At 43.1% G+C, this 26659-nt stretch overlaps 1 protein-coding gene across 1 annotated transcript in view; it reads right to left on the bottom strand.

Moving 5' to 3' along the window:
• Window positions 1-26659, bottom strand: part of LOC141581106 (tubulin beta-8 chain-like) — a 537263-nt gene that overhangs the window by 98838 nt on the left and 411766 nt on the right. The gene's annotated exons all lie outside the window — the stretch shown is intronic.

The following is a 26659-nucleotide window of genomic DNA, read 5'->3' as shown; positions in this document are numbered from 1 at the left end:
ACATTTCTAAAAGATAAAACTATTTAGTCTTAACTTCATACGTAATACCAACATATGACTAAACATAGTTCATACTATGTTTAGTTTGGACTGAATATATTTATATGGGGATGGGGGGAAGAGGATCTAACTTTCCAAAGGCAAGTGATCCTAAAAGTAAAAATACTCAATTTACATTCACATACAGGATATATAATATTTCAACCTGCAGCTTCTGCACTGAAAATTGTTGAGATTCCATAGTTTTTCAAAGTCAGTATACTTGCTTTATATTTGTGTAACTAAAGAATCTAGTCCTGTGAGTTTTTTTTTTCTAAAACACTCTATTACAGAAGTAAATTAAAGTTTTTTCCAAGGAAAAGAAAGCTGCTAGAAATGTGTTATTTTTTATTTTTTTAAAATATGTTTATTGAGTTATAATTCATATATCATGCAATTAATTCATTTAAAGCATACAGTAATAGCTTCTAGTATATTAATAGATGTGTACAACTATCACTACAGTCAACTGTAGTTTTCATAGTCTGAAAAAAGTTTCCATGCCCTTTATTTATACACTCCCATTGCCCAATGCCTCTATCCCTAAGCAATCCCTGATATATTCTCTGTCTCTGTAGAATTGCCTATGCGAAACATTTCAGTAAAAATATTGTATAGTGATGTATATTAGTTCATTCTCACATCTCTATGAAGAACTGCCCAAGACTGGGTTATTTATAAAGAAAAGATTTAATTGACTCACAGTTCTGCATGGCTTGGGGGACCTCAGGAAACTTAGAATCATGGTTGAAGGGGAAGCAAACACGTGCTTCTTCACACGATAGCAGGAAAAAGACTTGTCAAGCAAAAGGTGAAAAAGCTCCTTATAAAACCTTCAGATCTCATGAGAATTCACTCACTATCACTAGGACAGCATGAGAGTAACCACCCTTATGATTAAATTACCTCCCACCAGATCCCTCCTACCACAGAGAGGGATTATAAGAACTACAATTTAAAATGAGATTTGGGTGGGGACACAGCCAAACCATATCACAATGTAAGGGCTACTTGAGTGACTCCTTTCACTTGGCATTATGTTTTCAAGGTTAAATAATTGTGTGGTGTGTATCACTACTTTTTTATGGCTGATAACCACTGTATGGCTACCACATTTTAAAATTCATCAAGGTGACATGTGGATGGTTTCTACCTTTTGACTACTGTTAGTAATGTTGCTATATAAATGTAGGTACAAATATTTGTGTGATCAGAGATTTTTATTCTTTTGGGTACATACATAGGAGTGAAATTTCTGGGTCATATGTAAGTGGTAGCATAAGTTTCATTTTTCTTAAAAGTAAAATTATGATATGTACTTTGGTGGAAATTTTATACATATGGATATATACACACATGTATCTCACATGAGATATATGCTATTTATAGTTAAAGAGAAAAGAGAGAAAAGGATAGAGATAAAAAGCACTGATAAGCCTACCTTTTTGTAAAATACACTTTTGGCTCTTTGGTGTACATATCAATAATACATCCAAGTTTCTGTCATAATGTAGATAGTTTCAGGTGCTTCCTTTGATGCTTAACATGATCATGGAAATTGGATTCATTATTACATCATGCAAATGTATCATAGTTTATTTAACCGATTTCCTACTACTGGACATTGTGGTCATTTCAAAACCTGGTATTATTAATACTTATTTTAATATATAGAGTTGGTGCATACATTTTGGTCCTTGGAATAAATTCTCAAGAGTGGGATTGGTGGATCAAAGATTAACATATTGCTACATATTGCCCATTTGAATCACATAATTTTAAGGTTTTGTAAAACAAGTTTTTATAAAACTTGAATGAGAAAACATATGAAAGGGCACTATCTAAACCAGGGTAGTCCTCATGTAATTATTTGAGCAATTCGAGTTGTGGGGAGAGAGTGGTATTGTGATAGAAATTTAAAAAAAGAAAAGAAAAGAAAAGAAAAGAAACGATGTGAAGCACCAAAGAGAAATGCTGAATAATGGAAGCAATGCTGATAGTTTGACTCAGAATGGTAGAAACTAAATGGCAAGAGAGATGATGTGGAGTTGGCTGTAGTCATCTTTTTCTAATCTTGGTTTTCTAACAAAACATCTGTGCTATTTTTTCTTTTTTTTTTTTTTGAGACGGAGTTTCGCTCTTGTTACCCAGGCTGGAGTGCAATGGCGCGATCTCGGCTCACCGCAACCTCTGCCTCCTGGGTTCAGGCAATTCTCCTGCCTCAGCCTCCTGAGTAGCTGGGATTACAGGCACACGCCACCATGCCCAGCTAATTTTTAGTATTTTAGTAGAGACGGGGTTTCACCATGTTGACCAGGATGGTCTCGATCTCTCGACCTCGTGATCCACCCGCCTCAGCCTCCCAAAGTGCTGGGATTACAGGCTTGAGCCACCACGCCCGGCCAGCTGTTCCAACTTTTAAAATTATCCAGCATGTTCCTGAATTTAACAGGTTTTAATTTCGAAGTTACTCTCTACTTTTCCATGCATTGCAACCTGGAAACAAATATGAAATCCATGAATACACAGTAATATTTTCAGCCATTTATTTGTTTACTGACTAACTTGTTCTCTGATTGGTAACATATTAAAGTAATATATTTAAAAATACTTGTACAGTTTGGTAAATGAATTAGTATGAATATATCTGACCCCAGGGATATTCTTACAAACGTCCAGCAGGCTAGGAAGAAATAGGCTGAGAGAAAAGTATGCTGGTATAAGTTATCTGGTTATGATTTCTTACAACCTTCTTGTCTGGATTAATTATAGTGTGAACAAATTTTAAAATGTCACATAAGTAATGTGTCATGATGAAACTGTATAATTAAAATATGGTTTACCAGTTCCTTTTCTCAGATTATAAATTACTGACCTTGTGATTGTATTAGTGCAGCTTTGTTAATTTTTCTCATGTTTAATGTCTGCCCAGAGGAATAGATTTGTTTATAATATTAATGAACCAAAAGATGGATGGTGAGAGTTCATTTTCATGGTCGATCTGATTTGTAAAAGGCTAATACAGTTATGTGAATTCAATGTTATGTTTATTTCTCTATTCTGTATCATCATCTAGTAGCTAAACAGATTGGAAGTCCCTTTTGGGGTCATCGCTCACATAGAATAGCAAAGCTGAAAATCAGTCGTGCAGTGAGATTAAAATGGAGTGGTTAGGAACATGAAAGTGGGGGGAAATATGTAAACAGAAAGAGTATGAAAGAGTGGAAACAGAGTTAGTCATATGAAAGTAGTTCTGGAGGAAGGGTTCAGGAAGATATGGCATTTGCATAAGTCAGGTCCTGCCACTTCCCAGGGTTAGTCGATCTCATAGTTATCATATCCATGCCTAACTGACTGGGTTGTATTGTATGTGTGTTTTTAATTCATAAGAATTAAAGTATAAATGGCCAACAGGTCTATAAAAATATTCTCAGCATCACTAATAATCAGGGTTGTCATCTTCCCCAGTTAGGAGCACTATTATTAAAAAGACCATAAATTCTTGCAAGCATGCTGAGAAAAGGGAACTCTTACATACTGTTGATGGGAGTGTAATTTAGTACAGCTATGAAGGTAAACAGTACAGAGATTTCTCAAACAACTAAAAATGGAACAACCATATGATCCAGAAATCATATGGTTATAACTCCTGGTTATTTCTCCAAAGAAAAGGGAATCAGTATATCAAAGGGAGACCTGCAACCCCATGTTTATTGCAGCACTGTTCACAATAGCTAGAATATCGAGTCAACCTGCGTGTCCATCAACAGATGAATGGTAAAGAAAATGTGGTATATATACACAAGGGAATTCCATTCAGCCATAAGAGAGAATAAAAATCTTTTCATTTGCAGCAACATGGATGACACTGGAGGCCATTAAAGTAAGAGAAACATTAGTTAGAAGAAATAAATACCTGTGTTCGATAGCACAGTAGGGTGACTATAATTAACAATATGTATTTCAAAATAGCTAGAAGATTTGAAATGTTCCCGACACAAATAAATGATAAATATTTGAGGTGATGAATATCCTAAATACTTGATCAATAACCTGATTTGATCCACTATACATTCCATGAGTGTATCATGGCATCACGTGTATGCCATAAAAATATACAAATATTATTGGTAAATAAACTACAAAGAATTATGTATAATAACCAACAAAAATAAAAGATCAAGGGAAAGTAATACTTTAAATCATGCAGGGAAATCTTCCAGTGAGTTACTTCAATGAACAGGAACGGCTTTTCCCTCATGCCTTTTAAAATGTCAGCATCTTGCTAAGCTAAGTGGAACTTTTGTATTTAAACACAGCACTGATTTGAATAATGTATTACCTTAAATGAAAACCAAACATTTCATAGTGATTGATTCAAATGCTGGGAAAAAAACAGCAATGAGGCATTTTTGAGATACATTTCCTTTTTTCTTATCTGATAAGATTTGCAAGAGTGTTATCAGTGATCTACATTTTTTTCTTCACCTAATAGACTAATGTTAGACTGGGCACGGTGGCTCAAGCCTGTAATCCCAGCACTTTGGGAGGCCGAGGCGGGTGGATCACAAGTTCAAGAGATCGAGACCATCCTGGTCAACATAGCGAAACCCCGTCTCTACTAAAACTACAAAAAATTAGCTGGGCATGGTTGTGCGTGCCTGTAACCCCAGCTACTCAGGAGGCTGAGACAGGAGAATTGCCTGAACCCAGGAGGCGGAGGTTGCGGTGAGCCGAGATCGCGCCATTGCACTCCAGCCTGGGTAACAAGAGCAAAACTCCGGCAAAAAAAAAAAATAGACTAATGTTAGAACCTAACCCAGGAGTAAGCTGTGACTCCATTGCATTCTCCATTAAGAAAAAATAAAATTTACCCAGGCCAAGGAGTCCAAGGCAGATACTGGACAGTGCTAGATACTTCAGGACTAGGCAGCAGCTGCCTCAAGTCAGCAGATAGCTAATAAAGGGTCAGGCACATCCAGGATGGTAGACAGGTTTCAGAGACAAATAACAGTGGGTAGGAAAGTACAGCTACTGGGATTTCAGGCTTAAAAACATTCCAGAGATAAAGAGATGAGCAAATAAAGGGAGAGGAAAATGAGAAAGAAAGCCTAGTAAATGGTACTACAATCTGATCAGAGTGTAGAAGTCACTTGATTTCTGATATATTGGATGAGTCTCAGGTTATATGCCAATTAAGTACAATTAACATTTTAGCCATTTCTTTGCTTCAAATACCCAAATATTTTATTCCATAATCAAATTTTCTTTTTTTCCTGTTAGTCTTAACATTGTTTGGCCATGTTAAACATGTATTTATATTGGAGGAATCAAAGATATATATTTAAAAATAATTCTGTATAGTACAGCTCTTGTTAGGGTATAAACACATTTGATTGAAGAATTTTCTTTGCTTTTAGATGACACTAAGAGAAAAAATACTGCAAAGTGATAAAAAAAATTATGGTGCAAGTAAAATAGCAATATTAACTTTTTTGCTGTTAGTATGCCAGGGTTACTTAAAGTTTGTTGTAGATTGACTACTGCAGAAAACAGACTCAGATGGAAATGAGTGTAAAGGATGTTTCTTAGGGAGTGGACTTCGGTTCAGCACTTGGGGTGTGGAGAAAGGAAAGAATTAGGGTTGGACAGAGGAAGAATTGCAGCTGTGATGCATTGCAACAGGGATGCAGCTGACTCCAAAGGGAGCCCTGAAGCTTGGGTAGCCTCGCAGAGTTGTTCCTCTTTGGGGAGAGGAGCTTATTGTTTATCTCCAGTACTTGGGTAGGGATTCACTGGAGAAGAGGTAATCTCTTTCAGCGAGGTCATACCCAGCTCGGGGTACATGTCCTTGAGTCTTGAAGGAAATAGGGCAGAGAGATCTGGGCACTGCAGTATTTATGACAATTCCTCCGTATTTCTATGGCCGTTTGTTTCATATAATTTCTCAGGGTGGCTTGTTTAGGACTCTGGTGGGACTTTCTCTTTGAAGAAACTTGTAAGGTTATAAGGGAAAAAGGTTAGTAGGAGAAATTGCAGCCCCAGCTGCTACTGGGGTGGCAGAGTTCTAGGCTAAACTCTCTGATTCATTCTGGAGCCCTTCACCTTAGTTCTTATAATGGTAGAAGGATGCTAACTTTGTGGGTAGCCCACAACTTCCTTCCTGTGGGGACCAAGTTCATGTTTACTTTTCTTAGGCTATGGCTATGGCAATTATGGGTTTATGATTAAAATTAGATGATGAAATACTAATGTCTGCGAACCACCTTGGTATTAAGCTGATTGCTCACTTCTCAAATGTGTAATAGCAGCTTTCCTCCTGATGACTAGGCCATGTACCGTTTCCAGGTTGGCAATTATCCCTATTCTGTTTGTTGTTGTTGTTGTTGGCCCTGAACACAAAGTGCCCAAAATGTTAAAGTGGCAGCTGTATTTTCTATCTGCTGGTGGAAGAGTTCTCTTCACCTGTGGTGCCCAGAATTGTGGAAATGGGAAGCACGCATTCCAGAAGTGGGTTACTGGGGGTGATAGTAACAGAGCCATTATGGCTTCCATGCCTTAATTCTGAGACCCATATATTTTTTCTTTGTGGGATAGTGCATCAAATAATGGTCATTGATTTAGCATGCACATTGTATACTGGAGGATGGGGCCCTATTGTTAATTTCTAATAATGTTTAGAAATTTTACAAATGTTTCTAAACATTATTAGAAATTAATGTCAATGCCACTCAGAGTTTGTGAACACTGCTCTGTATACATATCGTCTAATGGAAGAACACTAGGAAAAACTCCCAGGAGCATAAACATCTTAAACAGAACTTGCCGTTGTGTATCAAAGACTCTGCTAATGGTGGAGTCTCCCAGTACAAACAATACGTATGACTTGTCCTCCGCTTTTCAATCTGGTTTGCTCTATAGCAGAATTAGAATTTAAAACACCATGTCAGCCAACTCAGTGAAGTTCAATTGTGAGTAGAATTCTGCTTCTGAATTCTTATAGTTTAAGTGATGGCCGGTGTGTTGTAAGCTCCAGAAACTTCTTTGAAAATGTGTGGGCAAAAAAAAAAATCTTTCTCTAATAGCTGTTGAAAGAATGCAGTCTCACTAAAGGGAATTAGACTAGGGGATATAGATTTAATTTCATTCACTTTGATTTAAAGCAAAATATAGTAAGAATTTGATAAATTTATGAACCCAAACTAACCAGAATCCTCAACTTAATTTTTGTTGTTGTTGCTACACTCATATAACATGAGAAGGAGACAAAGAGTAGAAACTAGTTCACACTCGAGATTTATGTCCCTCCAAAAATCACCTTCCAGGGATGCATGAATCCTGTACAGATTCAATCCAGTGTTCACATCCCATATTTACAATCCCTATGCAGAGGTAATGATGTTTAAAATAATGACTCAGAAATATAAAATGTAAAATGATCAAAGGAAGATTCAGTAACATTCTGGAGACTGTGCCTATTTAGGAAAGAAAATTTGCCTATGTACTTAAAGAATCACACACACACACACAACTGAATAGATTGACAAATGTTCTAAATTAACTCTGAGTTAATCTAATAATCAATTTCCAAAGCATTCTATTCACCTATGGTCTTACTCTGCTTGATTTAACCCATACCTCACTTGGTGGCATCTATGTCCTCAGTAGTTTAGGCAATTTTTTCTCAAAGCCCCATGTCATCAGCAGTGCAAGGTTAGTGGTATCCTGGTTCATACATGTGTGTGTCTTTCCACACGTCACACTTCTATTGAAGAAGAACTCATCCTAATTCTCTTAGTTCTCCAGAGAATTTCTAATCACAAAAGCCATGAGCTACAAGGAGTTCCCAAGAAGACAGTTCTCCTTAGCACTTCCCATTCACTCCATAGTCAGAGCCATGGGCAACACAGACTCAATCCATTCGACAAGTCAGTCTATATTGCATACCACACATAATAGTATATTTAACCAATATATAAATATTATAGGTTAAATATTCCACAACTAACAAGGTAGCACTTAACATCAAGAGGACAAAGAGATAGGAGAAAGGGTAAATGAGCAAGTCCCAGTGGGAGTGAAGAAGACAAAAGGATTCCTGGTCTGGTCCATTGGTCTCCCAAGGAGGAGACTTTGATGTGGAAGAGCCTTTAGAGGCTCTAAACTTTAGCCTTTAAAGTTTAGAGCTCTGCTTTGGAAGCAGAGCTGAAGCCATCACTCTGGTCTTCCTCCTCTTAGGCCAATGCCCCTATCTACATGTGTCATTTTTTGCTTCATTCCAGATTGGCAAGATTGTAATAATGAAAGATGACAGGGTTGCTTATGCACCTTGTATTCTTGTCTATTATAACTATAAACCTGAGTATATGTTTCCCAGAATAGTTAATCATCTAGTAGAAGAAGACAGTGTGATTTCTTGTCCTGTAAATCATGAAAACACACCTCCTGTATCTTCTCTTAATGTTTGCCATATTGTTTTTCAGGCTACAAGGAATTGGTCTCAATGTCATTGTGTATAAATACTGCCCATTGGTCTCTCCTTATTAGTGGATGCTGACTAACATTACAAGGTAATAATTGGTTATACTGTATGAGGAGAATAACAGCTTATAACAATATTACTTGCAATAAACTTCATAGTTTCTTTTCCTAGTCAGTGAAGCAATTGTTTGGCTTTATGGCTACACAGACAGTTTTTTTTTTTTCATAGATAGCTAAGTTTATTTTGTCATAAGGCAATCAGGTGGCACAAAAGTATTAACAACTACAGGAAACCAACATCTAGCAAAGAAATTTGAAAATCATGTTCACCCTGAATAAACAAGTGCCTTTAAAAAAATTCTTCCAACTTTTAACATCAAACAGAAAAGTTTAAAAAGAAGTACTGTAAAGACACATGCGCCCTTTATTTAGATTCACAGATTAACATTTTCTGGGCCGGGCACGGTGGCTCAAGCCTGTAATCCCAGCACTTTGGGAGGCCGAGGCGGGTGGATCACAAGGTCGAGAGATCGAGACCATCCTGGTCAACATGGTGAAACCCCGTCTCTACTAAAGATACAAAAAATTAGCTGGGCATGGTGGCACGTGCCTGTAATCCCAGCTACTCAGGAGGCTGAGGCAGGAGAATTGCTTGAACCCAGGAGGCGGAGGTTGCGGTGAGCCGAGATCGTGCCATTGCACTCCAGCCTGGGTAACAAGGGCGAAACTCCGTCTCAAAAAAAAAAAAAAAAAAAAAAAAAAAAACATTTTCTGGGATTGGCTTTGTGTGTCTCTTTGTCTCTTTTCTTCTTCACATACACACTCATTTTCTCTCTCTTACATACATGTACATATACATGCACACACACATTTTGGGGAGCTCTGAACTGCTTGAAAGCAAATTGCAGACATCAAGATTATACAAAAATACTTAAGGGATTTTTCCCAAAATTAGCACATTCTTTTATATTACTAAAATAACAATCACAAGACATTTGCTACTGATAATTAATATTATGTAGTATACAGTCTAAATTTAAATGTCTCCCCTTGCTTTCAAATATTCTTTATATTAGTCAGGGATCTTATATTGGATTTTTTGGTCATGTTTATTATTTTCATCAGTCTAGAATATTGCTTCCCCTCCACCCTTTTCCCTCATCTTTTACAGCCTTGACATTTTTGAAGAGTCCAGACCAACTGTCTCATAGAATATTTCTCAAACTGGATTCATCTAACTGTTCTTCTGGATTAGACAAAATGTTTAGGCAAATATTATGTTTCCCATTGCATTGTATTGGGAAGTTTATAATGTCACTTTATCTCAATATTTGTGAAGCTAAGTTTCATCTCTTTGATTTAAATTCCATACTTAATAAACATTTGATGGATAATAGAGATATATGAATGTCCTTTTCCTAACAATATGTTAGTGTATAGTGCTAGGAGTAATTTCATGCCAGAATCTCATATTACGTTGGTGGTATTTGCAAAATGGTATTTTTAAAATTCAGACATTTTTCTAGGTCAGGGGCCAGTAGATTTTTCCAGTAAAGAGCCACATTCTAAGTCTTTTAGGCTTTGTGGGCCACATATGGTCTCTGTTACATATTCTATTTCTTCTTTAGCTGTGTAAAAATTATTAGCTAATGGACTGCAGGAAAATGGTCTGCAGCAGGATTCGGGCCATGAGTAGTAGTTTGTCAAAGTCCTGTTCTGTGTTATAAAGAAGAGCTTTCCTTTTCTTTGTAACGCCTGTGTGCGTGTGCGTGTGCGTGTGTGTGTGTGTGTGTGTGTCTCTCTGTGTGTGTGTGTCTGTGTCTGTGTCTCTGTGTGTGTGTGTCTCTCTGCGTGTGTGTGTGTGTGTGTGTGTGTGTGTGTGTGTGTGTCAGGGAGAGAATGAGATTCTTTAATAACTTTATTTCTTTTATAGAGTTGGTCTCTTTAAGTTTTTTGTTTTTTAAATAAATACTCTTTGGATTTAACTTAAGTAAATAACATTGTCTTAAGAAAATTTCAATTTCATTTTCTTCTATGCTTTCTGATACAATAGCCACTAGCTGCATGAGACTGTTCAAATTTAAACTAATTATAATAAAATTATAATTAGAAATTAAATAAATTAATAATTAGAAAAAATTTAGTTTCTTAGTCACATGAGCCACATTTAAGTGTACAAGTATTCACTCAACAAACGTAGTTAGCGGCTACATATTGAACAGTGCAGATGTTGGACATTTTTATAATTTAGAAGTTGAATTGGATAGTAATAAATGCAGATTTCAAATGTATTTGCACAGAGTTGTGCAAAATAGTCCCTCATAATTAGAGATAACAATTTTTTTCTTGTCATTTTTTGCTTTTATGCTTATTTCCCTTCTTACTAATTTGTCTCTTTTTTTTTAAGGTACCAAAGTATTTATTATATCTACTATTTTTCTGTTTTTATCTCACATTTTCCTTTCCTTATGCTTCCTTTGATTTAGTTTATCAGTTTTTTTTTTTTTTGAACTTTTATTTTAGGTCCAGAGGTACCTGTGCAGGTTTATTATATAAGTGTCACTGGGGATTGTAGTACAGATTATTTAGTCACCTATGTGGTAGGCACTGTACCTTATAGGTAGTTTTTCAGTCCTGATCCTCCTCTTTTCTTCATCCTCAAATAAGTCCCAGTGTCTATTGTGTCCATGTGTACTTAATGTTGAGCTTCTACTTGTGAGAACATGTAGTATGTGGTTTTCTGTTCCTCTGTTAGTTCATGTAAGATAATGGCTTTTACCTTCATCACTGTTGCTGCAAAGGACATGACCTCATTCTGTTTTATGGCTCCATCATATTCCATGGTGTATATGTACCACATTTTCTTTATCAGTCTACCATCAATGGGCATTTAAGTTGGTTTCATGTCTTTGCTATTGCGAATCATGCTGCAATGAGCATACGCACGCATGTGTCTTTTTCTTTTCTCTGTTATCTTTCTTCCCTCCCTCCCTCCCTCCCTTTCTTCTTTCCTTCCTTCCTCTCTTTTCTCTCTCTCCCTTTGTTTTTTTCTTTCTTTCTCTTCCTCTGTTTCTTTCTCTTATCTTCCCTCCTTCCTGTCTTTCTCTCTTTCTCTTTCTTTTTTCTTTCTTCCTCCCTCCCTCCCTCCCCCCTCTCCTGCTTTCCCTCCTTCCCTCCCTCCCTCCCTCCTTCTCTCTGCTTCTGTCACCCCGGCTGGAGCACCATCTTGCCTCATTGCAAGCTCCACATCCCAGGTTCAAATAATTCTCCTTCCTTAGCCTCCCAAGTAGCTGGGACCACAAGCACTAGCCACCAGATCCAGCTAATTTTTTTTTTTTTTTTTTTTTTTTTTTTATTAGAGGCTGGGTTTCTCCATGTTGCTTAGGTTATTAGGCTGGTCTTGAACTCCTGACCTAAGGTTATCTGCCCACCTTGGCCTCCCAAAGTGCGGGGATTGCAGGTGTCAGCCACACACCCGGCCTTCACCACTCCCTTTTGTATCCCCCAACTCACACCTTGCCCATGCCACTCATGCATACCCCCTGCCTTTCCCCAAGGTCATTTGTGAGTCCTGCACTAAATGGCCTTCAGTCCAGAGACCAGACATCAGACAGCAATCTGGACCTCTTCCTTGATGGGAGGTGAAACCTCCAAAAGAGGAAAATGCCTGCTATGGAGCCTGCAGGCTGAACACAGTGACTCTCCAGGCAAACAGCTAGAACCGTACTGAGTAAAAGCTCCAGCTAGAAAGAAAACTTCCCAATCAACTCTTCCCTGATCCCATTTTACAGATGGAAACATTAAGGCTCAGAGGAGAGGAGGCAGAGCAGGCATTGGAACCATAGTCTCCTGGCTCCAAAGCCAAGTTCTGTCCACGCAGCCAGGCTGCATCCTTCCTTCTATAAATGTTTATAACAGTATGTGCTGGGCACTCTCGTTAGGCCCTTTTACACATATCACTCAGTCTGCTTTTCCCATTCATTTGACAAGTGTTTACTGAGCTCCTACTGTGTGTCAGAGCTGGACTCGATACTAGGGACATCTTGGTAAAAAACTCAGGCAAAGTCTACCCACCTGGGGTTCTAACAAGACAAAGAGAGGGTTGGCGCCATGGGCAAGGCTGTGAATGTAAAGAATAAAATGGTGGGGTCAGACAGAAAGGGTGGTCAGAGATGCTCTCTGCATGGAAGGGGCATCTTCTTGGCTTTGAGACCCAAATGCCAAAATACCTGTGAGTAGCAGGCCATGCCCATTCAGTAACAGAGCTGAGCCACAACCCTCCATAGATGCCAAACCAAACACCAGATCAGGTCAGCAATGAGGGACAAAGACCATGGCCTGCAAGGGTCTTGCCACCTGAGCTCACAAGGGGATTTTTGTTATGCTTCTTTTATTATTATTATTATGGTGGGGTTGGGGGTCCTTAGTGCACAAGACACACTCTAGAAACCATAAGTCAGGATCGAGGCTGCAATCCCTGCTCTGCCCTTGCTGTGTGACCTCCGGCTGCTATCGCCACCTCTCAGAGCCTGCTTCCTTCCCCTTCTGTAAAATGGAGAGTCTAATAATACCCACCTGGCAAGGGGGTCCAGGGAAGTCAGTGAGCTCCTTCATGTAAATAGCCGATGTCTGTACGTGGCCCCGGGTCAGAGATTTGTAATGGGGATTGAAATTACTGATAAGTGGCCAGGCATGTTGGCTCACACCCTTAATCCCAGCACTTTGGGAGGCCAAGGCAGGTGGACCACCTGAGGTCAGGAGTTTAAGATTAGCCTGGCCAACATGGTGAAACCCCATCACTACTAAAAATACAAAAATTAATCGGGCATGGGGGCGTGTCCCAGCCACTTGAGAGGCTGAGGCAGGGGAATTGCTGGAACCCAAGAGGTGGAGATTGCAGTTAGCTTAGATCATGCCACTTCACTCCAGCCTGAGCAACAAGAGTGAAACTTGGTCTCAAAAGAGCGAGCAAGCAAGCAAGCAATTACTGATAACCTTACAGGTTGTCAGAGGTACACAAGGGACTCAGAGGGGGGGACCACACTCATCCTCTCACACACAGAGAGGGGAGCAGCCTACCTCCCCAAGACCACACAGTGACGGGCTGTCAGCAGCTGCATCACCCCAGGCTCTCCATTATGGCCCAGGGTTTCTGATGTGCCCTGGAGGGGCCCTTGGGCCTCCCCCTACCACCTCCACTCCATTCCTCACTTTAGCTCTTCTCTGTGGCCCCTGGTTATGGCCAAAGGCTGGGTATCTTAAGAGTTTGAGGCAGCCTGATTATCTGTCTGTTCTTTCACCCAGAGCCAGAGCACCAGGCCCCATGCCCATCAGCTGTGATTCTCCACCAGTTCAAAACCACCTAAGGGCTGGCTGGTTGTGCATGTGGAAGAGGGGGTGCTGTTCTTCCTCCAGGATGACAACATGATAGATTGAAAAGTACATGGGAGCCTGGGTGCAGTGGATCAGGCCTGTAATTTCAGCACTTTGGGAGGCTGAGGCTGGTGGATCACCTGAGGTAGGAGTTCAAAACCAGCCTGACCAACATGGTGAAACCCCATCTCCTAAACATACAAAAATTAGCTGGGTGTGGTGGCATTTGCCTGCAATCCCAGCTCCTCGGGAGGCTGAGGTGAGAGAATCACTTGAATCCAGGAAGCAGAGGTTGCAGTGAGCTGAGATCACACCACTGCACTGAAGCCTGGGTGACAGAGTGAGATTTCGTCTCAAAAAAAAAAGAAAAGTACATGGGCTCTGGAGGCAGAGAGATGGAATTGAATCCCAGCTTTTACTTCTCAGCTGTGTACCCTTGGACAAGTTCACTTCTCTGAGCTTCAGTTTTCTCATCTGTGAAAAGGGAACAACATTTGGCTTGCTAGGGGTCTTAGGATGACTGGGAAGTGTCTGGCACGTAGTAGGTGCTCAACGTGTGTGCTTTCCCATGGCCATCTAAGAGTCCTCAGGGCTGCCCTCCTGGCCTTCTCCCACAAATCCTGTGCCTGCATCTTAAATGGGTACTCAGGGTGATAAGAAGGCACAGGTGAGGGAGCCAGGCTGGATCCACATCCACGCATGCACATTGTTAGGAAAACAAGCTTTTAATGCCTGGTCCTGCGGCTAGTGGCTGAGTATAAAATGGGACCCAGAGCCAGCCTCTCCCTTCCTCTAGGCACACCAAGGCAATAGTGTTTTTTTTTTTTTTTTTTTTTTTTTTTTTTTGGAGACGGAGTTTCGCTCTTGTTACCCAGGCTGGAGTGCAATGGCACGATCTCGGCTCACCGCAACCTCCGCCTCCTGGGTTCAGGCAATTCTCCTGCCTCAGCCTCCTGAGTAGCTGGGATTACAGGCATGTGCCACCATGCCCAGCTAATTTTTTTGTATTTTTAGTAGAGACGGGGTTTCACCATGTTGACCAGGATGGTGTCGATCTCTTGACCTCGTGATCCACCCGCCTCGGCCTCCCAAAGTGCTGGGAATACAGGCTTGAGCCACCGCGCCCGGCCGGCAATAGTGTTTTAAAGGAAAGGAGGCAGTGGCATGGAGGCTCCAGAGACTGAGCCATTCCTATGGAAGAAGGGAGGCAGTGGGGCCCACTGCTGAGTGCCATCCGGCAGGTGTTCCATTCTACCTTCCTCCTGGGACCCACAGCCTCTTCATCAGTGATGTCTTCAGGTTCACTGTCCCCAAGCTGCTTAGGTGAGTCCAGACTTCAGGAGCTCTGCTAAGGCTAGTGGTCTCTTAATGGTATCCCTCAAGAGTCAGAGGGCTTCAGCTCTCATGCCTCTGCCTGTAGATCTGGTACTCAGGACACTGGAGGGTGGGTGAGAAGGATACTGAAAAAGGGAAATGATTAATGAGAAAGTGACTGTGCCCCAGAAGGGCAAATAAGCTAGCTCTTACATGACCGCGTCAATTAGCTTTTGTTGTAAAATGCCCCAAGAGTGGCTTAAAATGATAAGTGGCTTCATTTATTTAGTTCATGGTAATGTGGGTCAGTAACGTGGACTGGGCTCAGCTGGGTGGTGCTTCTTTTCTTGGCTGGGTTTTCTCATGTGCCTGCAGTTGTGTGTCTGAATCTGGGATGGCTTTCTGTTCCATGTGGGTTCCCATCCTCCAAAAAGCTAGCTCAGACTTGTTCATGTGGCTGCTTCAGAGGCTTCTAAGCAATAGGCCAAAAGCCACTCCACCCTGTTGGTCAAAGGTGGTTTTGTGGCCAGCCCAGATTCAAGTGGTGTCTGCTCAGCTGCTGTAACAGAGCATCACAGACTGAGTAGCTTCAACAACAGAAATGTATTTTTCTCATGATTCTGGAGGCTGGAAATTCCAGATCAGGTATCCACAAGTTGGTTCCATCTGAGGCCTCTGCCTTTGGCGTGCAGTTGGCCACCTCCTCCCTGTGTCCTCATATGGTCTTTCCTCTGTGTGTGCCCTGGTGTCTCCCTGTGTGTCTACATTTTCTCCTCTTGTAAGGACGCCAGTCAGACTGGATGAGGGCCCAGCCTAATGACCTCGTTTTAACTTTATTGCCTCTTTAAAGGCCATATTTCCAAATACAGTCACATTCAGACATACCGGGGGTTGGGGCGTCGACATACAAATTTTGCGAGGACACAATTTAGCCCATAACAAGGGGGAAGAAAAACACCATCTCTTGATCTTGAGGAGCTGCAGTAAGATTGAGAAGAAGCATGGACAGTGGGGGACATAACCGAGATCATGATTGTGAAAAAGTTGACTCATCCCCCACACCTGGCCTGGTTTTCTCAAAAACAACACACATGGGCACCTCCTCTCACCAGCTGTACCTTCTCCCTCCTTCCCCTGCAAGCCTTTTCCTGGAGTTTATTGGTGATCCCAAGCCTCCGGCCTGGAAGTGCCACCTCCTCGCAGTGCTGATGTTCCTCTCGGCCTGCCTGCAAATGCTGTTTAAGCAGCAGAACACGTACTGGCTCAAGGTGCTGCAGATGAGGCTGCAGTCGGCCATCGCTTGTCTGGTGTACAGAAAGGTGAGCCCTGGGGGACACGTGCAGGTCTTCCCAGCTGGGAAAAGGAACATAACTGAACTGGTTGGTAGTAATGCTATCAGCAGCTGAGAATGCTTTCAGTCTTTACTTATTAGAGTCACTCATGATATATTCTCACTTCCTTTGTTATTTCTCTTTATTTGTATGTATTTATTTTTTTGGGACAGAGTCTCTACCCACAGTGACTTCCCAGAGTGCTGGGATTACAGGTGTGGGCCACCTCGCCCGGCCTCCCTCCCTTCTTAAGTCTGAGTCATATTCTGCTGTGCGGATGGATCACATTCTGTTTATCTTTTCATCTAATGGTGGACCTGTCGGTTGATTTTGCCTTTTGGCTGTTGTGAATAGCACTGCTGTGAGCACAGGTGTGCAAATACCTCTCTGAGTTCCTGCTTTCTATTCTTTTGGAATGGATGGCTGTGGCTTTGTTAGAGCAAATGGTAATGCTGTGTGTAAGTGTTTTGAGGGACCACCATTTGTAAAGTGTTTTGTCATTGTTGTTGATATGGAGTATTACTGTGTTGTCCAGGCTAGAGTGCAGTGGCATGATCAGGCCTCACTGCAACCTCCTCCTCCCAGGTTCAAGCCATTCTCATGCCTCAGCCTCCTGAGTAGCTGAGATTACAGGCACTGGCCACCACACATGGCTCATTTTTGTATTTTTAGTAGAGACAGGGTTTTACCATGTTGGCCAGGCTGGTCGCAAACTCCTGGCCTCAGGTGATCCGCCCACCTCGGTCTCCCAGAGTGCTGGGATTACAGGTGCAAGCCACCTCACCTGGCTGTTGTAAAGTGTTTTAATCATCCTGTTTTACTGTTCTTCAGCTGGGGTTGTGATCTCAGCCCTGTTTCTCTCTGCTCCTGCTAAAGAACTTCCCATAGGCAGCCCAGTCCCCACCTCTGTCCAGGAGACAGCATACCTGGAAGTGAAGTTGGGTCGGTCCTGCCTCAGTGCTGCTTCTGTTTTAGGTAAATATCCTGTGGGGTCAGGAGAGAAAATCACAAGTGCACCTGGGGAACACCATGGGCATCCCCCAACTCAGGACTGTGGGAGAGATGGGGTGTTGGAGGAGAGGTAAACCTGGAAGCCAGTTAGCCCCACTCTGTCCCTTGCCCCTACTTTTTTTTTTTTTTTTTTTTTTGAGATGGAGTCTTGCTCTGTCACTCAGGCCTGGAGTGCAGTGATGCCATCTTGGCTCACTGCAACCTCCACCTCCCAGGTTCAAGAGATTCTTCTGTTTCATCTGCCTGAGTAGCTGGGACCACAGGTGAGTGCTGCCACACCTGGCTCATTTTTGTATTTTTAGTAAAGCTGGGGTTTCACCATGTTGGCCAGGCTGGTCTCCAACTCCTGACCCTAGGCCATCCACGCACCTTGGCCTCCCAAAGTGCTGGGATTCCAAGTGTGAGCCACTGTGCTCAGCCAAGCCTTGCTCCATTCTAATCCCACTGCTGTGAAAGGCTTCTGGAAGCTCACAGAAACAATGGCCCCAGTATGATGGCTCCCATTCACTTGCTCCCAGAGTTCTGGGGACACACAGTGAGGAGTGATTGTTTTTCTCACTCATCTAGATGTGATGAGCCTGGTCAAAGAAGTTTGCTCTTGCTGACTTCTAGCTGGTCGGCCCCTGCCCCGTGGAAATTGCCCCCACTAAATCCTTATGCCTCAGTTTACTCAGCTAACTCAGATCTCCAGCCCTGCCTCAGGCTGGGTTAGGCTCCTCCCTGTCATGCCATGCAGGAATCTCCCATGTGATACTTACTTACTTATTTGATTGATTGATTGATTGAGATGGGATCTTACCCTATCACCCAGGCTGGAGTGCAGTGGTACAATCTCAGCTCACTGCAACCTCTGCCTCCCGGGTTCAAGTGATTCTCCTACCTCAGCCTATTGAGTAGCTGGGATTATAGGCACATGCCACCATGGCCTGCTGATTTTTTAATTTTTAGTAGTGACGGGGTTTCTCCATGTTGGTCAGGTGGGTCCCAAACTCTTGACCTTGTGATCCACCTGCCTCAGCCTCCCAAAGTGCTGGGGTTACAGGCTCACACATGCCTGACCTGTGTGACACTTTAATGAAGTAAGGTGTGTAGGTGATGGCTGCCTGATCATCTTCCCACCACAGGGCAGGGCTAGGGGCTATGTTGTCTGGAAATTCCTCAGCTCTTTAAGCTGGTAAGGGAAGAAGAAAGAGGGAGCTCTCGGGGGACATGCGGCGAGGTTTGGTGGGGACATAGCTCACCAGATTGTATCTGGTGTTCCCATGTAACTTGTAACGGCTCTCGTGGAAGGTGGCCTAGAACCTCAGGGAGTGGGGGTTGCTCACTATCACCTAGGGGTTGGGGGAAGAGAAGCTGAGGCTGTACAGAGCCAGCAGGCAGGGCGGAGAAACTAGGGCCCGGTGCGGTGGCTCATACCTGTAATTCCAGCAGTTTGGGAGGTGGAGGCAGGTGGACCATTTGAGGTCAGGAGTTTGAGACCAGCTGGCCAACATGGTGAAAACATCTCTACTAAAAATACAAAATTAGTCAGGCTTGCTAATGCATTCCTGTAATCCCGGTTACTCAGGAGGGTGATGCAGGAGAATCACTTGAATATGGGATGCTGAAATTGCAGTGAGCTGAGGTCATGAAAGAAAAAGAAAACGAACTTGCTCTGCCATTGTGGCTACAGGTGCAACCCCTGATGTGTCCCTTCTGCCCTGCTCCTGCTCCAACATCATCCACAACCCCCAGCTGTGGATTTGAAGTCCTGCAGTGCAGACAACGTGGATTTGCAGAGCTGCAAGCCTGACATCTGTCCTGCAGCAGGAGACAAAGAGGAGGGAGCCCTGAGTTTGAGCCAGAGGCAGGCTATGGTGTCCCCCTGCAGGCCCTGGTTCCATTGTGTTTTGACACTCCCCCATATCCTCACACAAGCCACCCCCATTTTCAGCATGATTAGAGATGCTCCTTGACTCATGACGGGGACATGTCCCCATAAATCTATTATAATTTGGTAATAGCAGCCAAATGCAGTAGCTCATGTCTGTAATCCCAGCACTTTGGGAGGTCAATGTCGAAAGATTGCTTGATCCCAGGAGTTCAAGACCAGCCTGGGCAACACAGAGAGATCCTGTCTCTGAAAAGAAAAAAAAAAAAAAGTGAAAATATCCTAAGTTGAAAATGCATTCATTTATTTTTTGAGACAGAGTCTCACACTGTCATCCAGGCTGGAGTGCAGTAGTGCAGTATTGGCTCACTGCAACCTCTGCCTATCAGGTTCCAGTGAATCTCCTGCCTCAGCCTCCAGAGTGGCTGGCATTACAGGCATGAGCACTGGGTAAATTTTGTATTTTTAGTAGAGATTGGGTTTCACCATGTTGGCCAGGCTGGTCATGACCTTTTGACCTCAGGTAGTCTGCCTATATCAGTCTCCTAAAGTGCTGGGATTACAGGCATGAGCTACTGTACCTGTCCTATTTATTTTTATTTTTATTTTTGGAGGTGGAGTCTGGCTCTGTTGCCCAGGCTGCAGTGCAGTGATTCCATCTTGGCTCACTGCCTGCAACCTCTGCCTCCCAGGTTCAAGCGATTCTCCTGCCTCAGCCTACCAGGTAGCTGGGACTACAGGCACCCTACCACACCTAGCTAATTTTTGTATTTTTAGTAGAGATGGGGTTTCACCATGTTGCCGAGGCTGGTCTTGAGCTCCTGAGCTTAGGCAATCTGCCCACCTCAGCCTCCCAAAGTGTAGGGATTACATGTGTGAGCCACCATACTCATCCCGCAAATGCACGTAATACGCCTATCCTACCAAGCATTGGATGTGAGCCCAGCTGACGTTAGGTTGAGAGCAGTACTAAAAGGAGAACAAACCGAGCAGTACTAAAAGGAGAACAAAACCCACTCACCCTTCCCCACCTTGGATCATGACTTTGACACTTCAGAGGTCCAGCCTTCATGAATGTTTGTAGAAATAGATAATAAACTTGGATAAATGTACCCCCTATAAGTGTACAATTCAGTGGCATTTGGTAGCTTCACAATATTGTGCAACAATCACTACCATCTGTTTCTATACTTTCTCATCATCCCAAACAGAAATGCTGTCCTCGTGAAGCAATAGTTTACCTACTTTTAAATTTTTATTTATTTATTTATTTATTTATTTATTTATTTATTAATTATGAGACCGAGTCTTTCTCTGTCTCCCAGGCTAGAGTACAATGGTGCAATCTCGGCTCACTGCTACTTCCACCTCCCAGGTTCTAATCAATTCTCCTCCCTTAGCCTCCGGAGTTGGGATATTACAGGTGCATGCCACTACACCCAGCTAATTTTTGTATTTTTTGTAGAGATGGGGTTTCACCGTGTTGGTCATGCTGGTCTTGAACTCCTGACCTCGTCGTGATCCAGCCACCTCAGCCTCCCAAAGTGCTGGGATTACAGGCATAAGCCAAAATTTTTTTAATTTTTTAAGAGATGAGGTCCTGCTATGTTACCCAGGCTGGGGTGCAGTGGCATAACTATAGTTCACTGCAGCCTCAATCTCCTGGGCTCAAGTGATCCCTCCTGCCTCAGCCTCCCAAGTAGATGGGACTACAGGTGCACACACTTTTGTGTGGCTAATTTTTATCTTTTCTATAGAGACAGGGTGTCACTATGTTCCCAGGCTGGTCTCAAACTCCTGGGTTCCAGCGATCCTCCCACCTCAGGCTTCTGAAGTACTGGGATTAAGGGCATGAGCCACTGTGCCTGGCCATCATGCAATTTATTGAATACTATGCTAACAGTGAAAAACAGACAGATTGTATCGGTACTGGAAGCAGAGTTTCTATTGAATGTGATCATTTTTGTGCCATTGTAAAGTCAAAAAATTGTGTTACCATCTGCACTTGGAATTAATGGTAGGCTTAGACACTTGGATTTTAGATCCAGAAACATCCAAACACCTCCTGCTGGGTGGCAGAAGGCTGTAGGGGTCAGAACTCTTAGCTGCTAGTGAGAGAAGCCCACTCAGGCTGAGTTTAAAAACTGAGGCTGGGCACTGTGGCTTATGCCTGTAATCGCAGCACTTTGGGAGGTCAAGGTGGGTGGATCACCTGAGGTCAGGAGTTTGAGACCAGCCTGACCAACATGATGAAACCCTATCTTACTAAAAATACAAAACTTAGCCCGGCATGGTGGCACGTGTCTGTAGTCCCAGCTACTTGGGAGGCTGAGGCAGGAAAATTGCTCCAACATGGGAGGCAGAGGTTGCAATGAGCTGAGATCATGCCATTGCACTTCAGCCTGGGTGACAGAGCAAAACTCCATCTCAAGAAAAAAACAAAAGAAAGAAAATAAAATAAAATTATGAGCAGTTGAGAAGAATCGAGGAGACACAGAGACTAAAGATGACAGGCAGCCAGCTGGACAGCCACAGTCTCATCAAGCCCAAACATGCAGAGGCTGGCCTGGGGGGGTGTCACAGAAATGGCTGGGCATGGTGGCTCATGCCTGTAATTCTAGCATTTTAGGAGGCCTAGGAGAGCAGATCACTTGAGACAAGGAGTTCCAGACCAGCCTGACCAATATGGTGAAACCGTTTCCACTAAAAATACAAAATTAGCCTGGCATGGTTGCAGGTGCCTGTAACTCCAGCTACTTGGGAGGCTGAGGCAGGAGAACTGCTTGAGCCTGGGAGGCGGAGGTTGTGGTGAGCTGAGATTGTATCATTGCAGTCCATCCTGGGCAACAAGAGTGAAACTCCATCTCAAAGAAAAAAAAAATTAGCCAGGCCTGGTGGTGTGCACCTGCAGTCCCAGCTACTGGGGAGGCTGAGGTGGGAGCATCACTTGAACTCAGGAGTTAGAGGTTTCAGTGAGCCAAGATTGTGCCTACCCCAGGCTGGGGTGACAGAGTGAGACCCTGTTTCAAAAAAAGGAAAGGAAAGGAAACAAAGAACTTTTGTACCCATTAGCTGTCACTCCTCCCCCAGCCCCTGGCAACCGCCACTATCCTATTTTCTGTCTGTAGATTTGCCTGTTCTCAATGTTTCATATAAACAGAATCATGCAATATGTGGTCCTTGGTGTCTGCCTTCTCTTTTTCTTTTTCTAATTTATGTATTTATTTTTGAGATGGAGTTTTGCTCTTGTTGCCCAGACTGGAGTGCAATGGTGTGATCTTGGCTTACCACAACCTCTGCCTCCTGAGTTCAAGCAGTTCTCCTGCCTCTGCCTCCTGAGTAGCTGGGACTACAGGCACCCACTAACATGCCTGGCTGATTTTGTATTTTTTACTAAAGACGGGGTTTCTCCATGTTGGCCAGGCTGGTCTCAAACTACTAACCTCAGGTGATCTGCCCACCTTGGCTTCCCAAAGTGCTGGGATTACAGGCATGAGCCACTGTGCCTGGATTCTTTTTCTAATTAAAAAAATTTGGGGGGGGGGTGTGCTGTGCAAGATGGTTCACACCTGTAATCCCAGCACTTTGGGAGGCTGAGGTGGGCAGATCACCTGAGGTCAGGAGTTGGAGAGCAGCCCAGCCAACATGGTGAAAACCCATCTCTACTTAAAATACAAAAATTAGCTGGGTGTAGTGGTGCATGCCTCTAATCCCAGATGCTCAGAAGGCCGAGGCAGAGAATCAGTTGAACCTGGGAGGCAGAGACTCCAGTGAGCCAAGATGGTGCCATTCCACTCCAGTCTGAGTGAGAAAGTGAGACTCTGACTAAAAAAAAAAAAGAAAAAATTGGCCAGATGTGATGGTTCACACTTGTAATCCCAGCACTTTGGGAGGCCAAGGTGGGCAGATCACTTGAAGCCAGGAGTTGGAGACCAACCTGATCAACATGGAGAAATCCCATCTTTATAAAAATACAAAAATTAGCCTGGCCTGGTGACGAATGCCTGTAATCCCAGCTACTCAGGAGGCTGAGGTGGGAGAATCACATGAACCCGGGAGTCGGAGGTTGCAGTGAGCTGACTGTGCTACAGCCCCGGGAGACATGAGACTCTGTCTCAAAAAAAAAAAAAAAAAAAATTGTTTTTGTTTTGCTCAAAACTATAGGAAAAAAAATGAAAAAAAGAAAAAAGCGGATAAGTGAAAAGAATGAAAACAAAATTGCTTTTGTATGTTTTTACTGATTGAACACAGTTAGTGCATTCGTGTGTTTTGGAAGTTCATGTTGTAACGTTCTGTCCATTTTTGCTTTATGTATTTTGGAGTTTTGTGGTTTACTACATTTACCTTTATAATTGCTGTATCTTTTTGATAGATTGACCCTTTCATCATCATAGAATGATACATATGAGTTTTGTCTCAACAATTTTTGTCTTGATGTCCATTTTGTCTGATATTAATATAGCTATTCTGGCTCTCTTTTCGTTACTGTTTGCATGGAATATTTTTTTTTCCAATCTTGTACTTTCAACCTATTTACGTTTCTGGCTGTAAAGTAAGTCTCTTATACCTCACATAAAATTGGGCCGTGTTTTTTATGTATCATCCAGTCTCTGATTTTTTCGAGACAGAGGCTCACTTTGTCACCCAGGCTGGAGGACAGTGATCTCAGCTCCCTGCAGCCTTGGACTCCCAGCCAAGACATCTTCCCACCTCAGCCTCCCGAGTGGCTAGGACTGGCCACCACATTCAGCTAGTGTTTATTTATGTTTTTTTTTTTTTTTTTTTTTTTTTTTAGAAACAGGGTTTTGCCATGTTGCCCAGGCTGGTCTTGAACTCCTTAGCTCAAGTGATCCACCCTTTGTGGTCTCCCAAACTGCTGGGATTATAGGTGTATGCCACCATGCCCAGCCAGATCTCTGACTTTTTATTTTTTGTGTTTTTTTTTTTTCCAGCATATGTTAATCTTTTATTGAATTAAGGCATTTAACGAATCTCTGACTTTCAGCTGGAGTGTTTAATGTATTTATAGTCAGTGTAATTACTGATAAGGAAGGCCCTCCGTCATTTTGTTTAGGGTTGCCTAGGTTATGTCTTCCTTTTTCAGTTCCTTCTCACACTCTTCTTTTTTTTCTTTTTTTTTTTTTGAGATGGAGTTTCACTCTTGTTACCCAGGCTGGAGTGCAATGGTGCAATCTTGGCTTACCACAACCTCCGTCTCCTGGGTTCAAGCAATTCTCCTGCCTCAGCCTCCCGAATAGCTGGGACTACAGGTGTGCGCCACCATGCCCAGCTAATTTTTGTATTTTTAGTAGAGATGGGGTTTCACCATGTTGACCAGGATGGTCTCGATCTCTGGACCTCCTGATCCACCCGTCTCAGCCTCCCAAAGATTACAGGCATGAGCCACTGCACCTGGCTGTCACTGTCTTTTTTTTTTTTTTGCCTTTAAATTTTTTTTTTCTTTTAGTGATTAGGGTCTTGCTATCTTGCCCAGGACTTGAACTCCTGGGCTCCAGTCATCTCTGCCTTCCAAGTAGCTGGGACTACAGGCATACATTACCACATCTGGCTTGTTTTTACATTTTTTTTTTTTTTTTTTTTAGAAATAGGGTCTCACCATGTTGCCTAGGCTGGTCTAGAATGCCTGGGCTCAAGCAATCCTTCCGCCTTGGCCTCCCAAAGTGCTGGGATTACAGGCGTGAGTCCCCGAGCCCATTCAGGCTAAATCATCTTTTTCTCTCTCTTTTTTTTTGAGACAGAGTCTGGCTCTGTTGCCCAGGCTGGAGTGCAGTGGTACAATCTCAGCTCACTGCAACCTCTGCCTCCCGGGTTCAAGTGATTCTCCTACCTCAGCCTATTGAGTAGCTGGGATTATAGGCACATGCCACCATGGCCTGCTGATTTTTTAATTTTTAGTAGTGACGGGGTTTCTCCATGTTGGTCAGGTGGGTCCCAAACTCTTGACTTTGTGATCCGCCCGCCTCGGCCTCCCAAAGTGCTGAGATTACAGACTTGAGCCACCGTGCCCGGCCCAGAGATGGGGTTTCACCATATTGGCCTGTCTGGTCTTGAACTGACCTAGTGATCTGCCCACCTTGGCCTCTGATAGTGCTGGGATTGCAGGCATGAGCCACCACGCCTTGTTCCTAATTCCTATTCACTGGTCGTGGATGGGAGCTATGGAATCTCTTCCTACAAAACATCCTGGCCGCATCAGAATGTGAGAGTTAAGTTTTCTAAGAGATGGTTCCTCTGTTTGTGCTCCACACCCAAATAATCGATCTTACTTCACTGTCAGACAACTTCCAGGTATTACAGTGGCTGTAGTCTAGCTGGAAAAACGCTAAGTAGACCCCCGGGACTCTCTTGACTCAGCCACTAACAACTTAGTGTGGCTCTGGGAAACAAAGAAGCTGGAGCAACCACGCCTGCAATCCCAGCACTTTGGGAGGTCGACGTGGGAGGATTGCTTGAGCCCAGGAGTTTGACAGCAGCCTGGGCAACATAGCAAGACCCCATCTCTACAAAAAAAAAAATCAAAAAAATTATTGCGGTGTGGTGGTGTCACCCTGTAGTCCCAGCTATTCAGGAGGCTAAAGTGGGAGGATCACTTGAGTCCCAGAGGTCAAGACTGCAGTGAGCCAAGATCATGCCACTGCCCTCAAGCTTGGGCTTCAAAGTGAGACACTGTCTCAGGAGGGAAACAAAACAAAACAAAACAAAAAAACTGGAGCTTTTGTTTTCTCATTTGTTAAAGGTGGATGATATTATCTCCTTCATGGAATTACTGTGAGGATGGAAGTACAATTTTTTTCCCCTTTCCTTTTAGAAATACAATGAGATAGGCATAGTGGCCAGGTGAGGTGGCTCATGCCTGTAATCCCAGCACTTTGGGAGCCTGAAGCAGGTGGATCACCTGAGGTCAGGAGTTCAAGACCATCCTGGCCACCATGGTGAAACCCTGACTCCACTAAAATTACAAAAATTAGCCTAGCGTGGTGGCACGTGCCTACAATCGCAGCTACTCAGGAAGCTGAGGCAGGAGAATGGCTTGAACCTGGGAGGTGGAGGGTGTAGTGAGCAGAGATCATCCCATGGCACTCCAGTCTGGACGACAGAGTGAGACTCCATCTCAAAAAAATAAAATGCCAGATGTGGTGGCTCATGCCTGTAAACCCAGCACTTTGGGAGGCAGAGGAAGGTGGATCACCTGAGGTCAGGAGTTCAAGACCAGCCTGAC

The sequence above is a fragment of the Saimiri boliviensis genome, chromosome 14 (assembly GCF_048565385.1).
Source record: "Saimiri boliviensis isolate mSaiBol1 chromosome 14, mSaiBol1.pri, whole genome shotgun sequence".
Classification (NCBI taxonomy): Eukaryota; Metazoa; Chordata; class Mammalia; order Primates; family Cebidae; genus Saimiri; species Saimiri boliviensis.
This window is presented reverse-complemented; position numbering and strand designations above follow the sequence as displayed.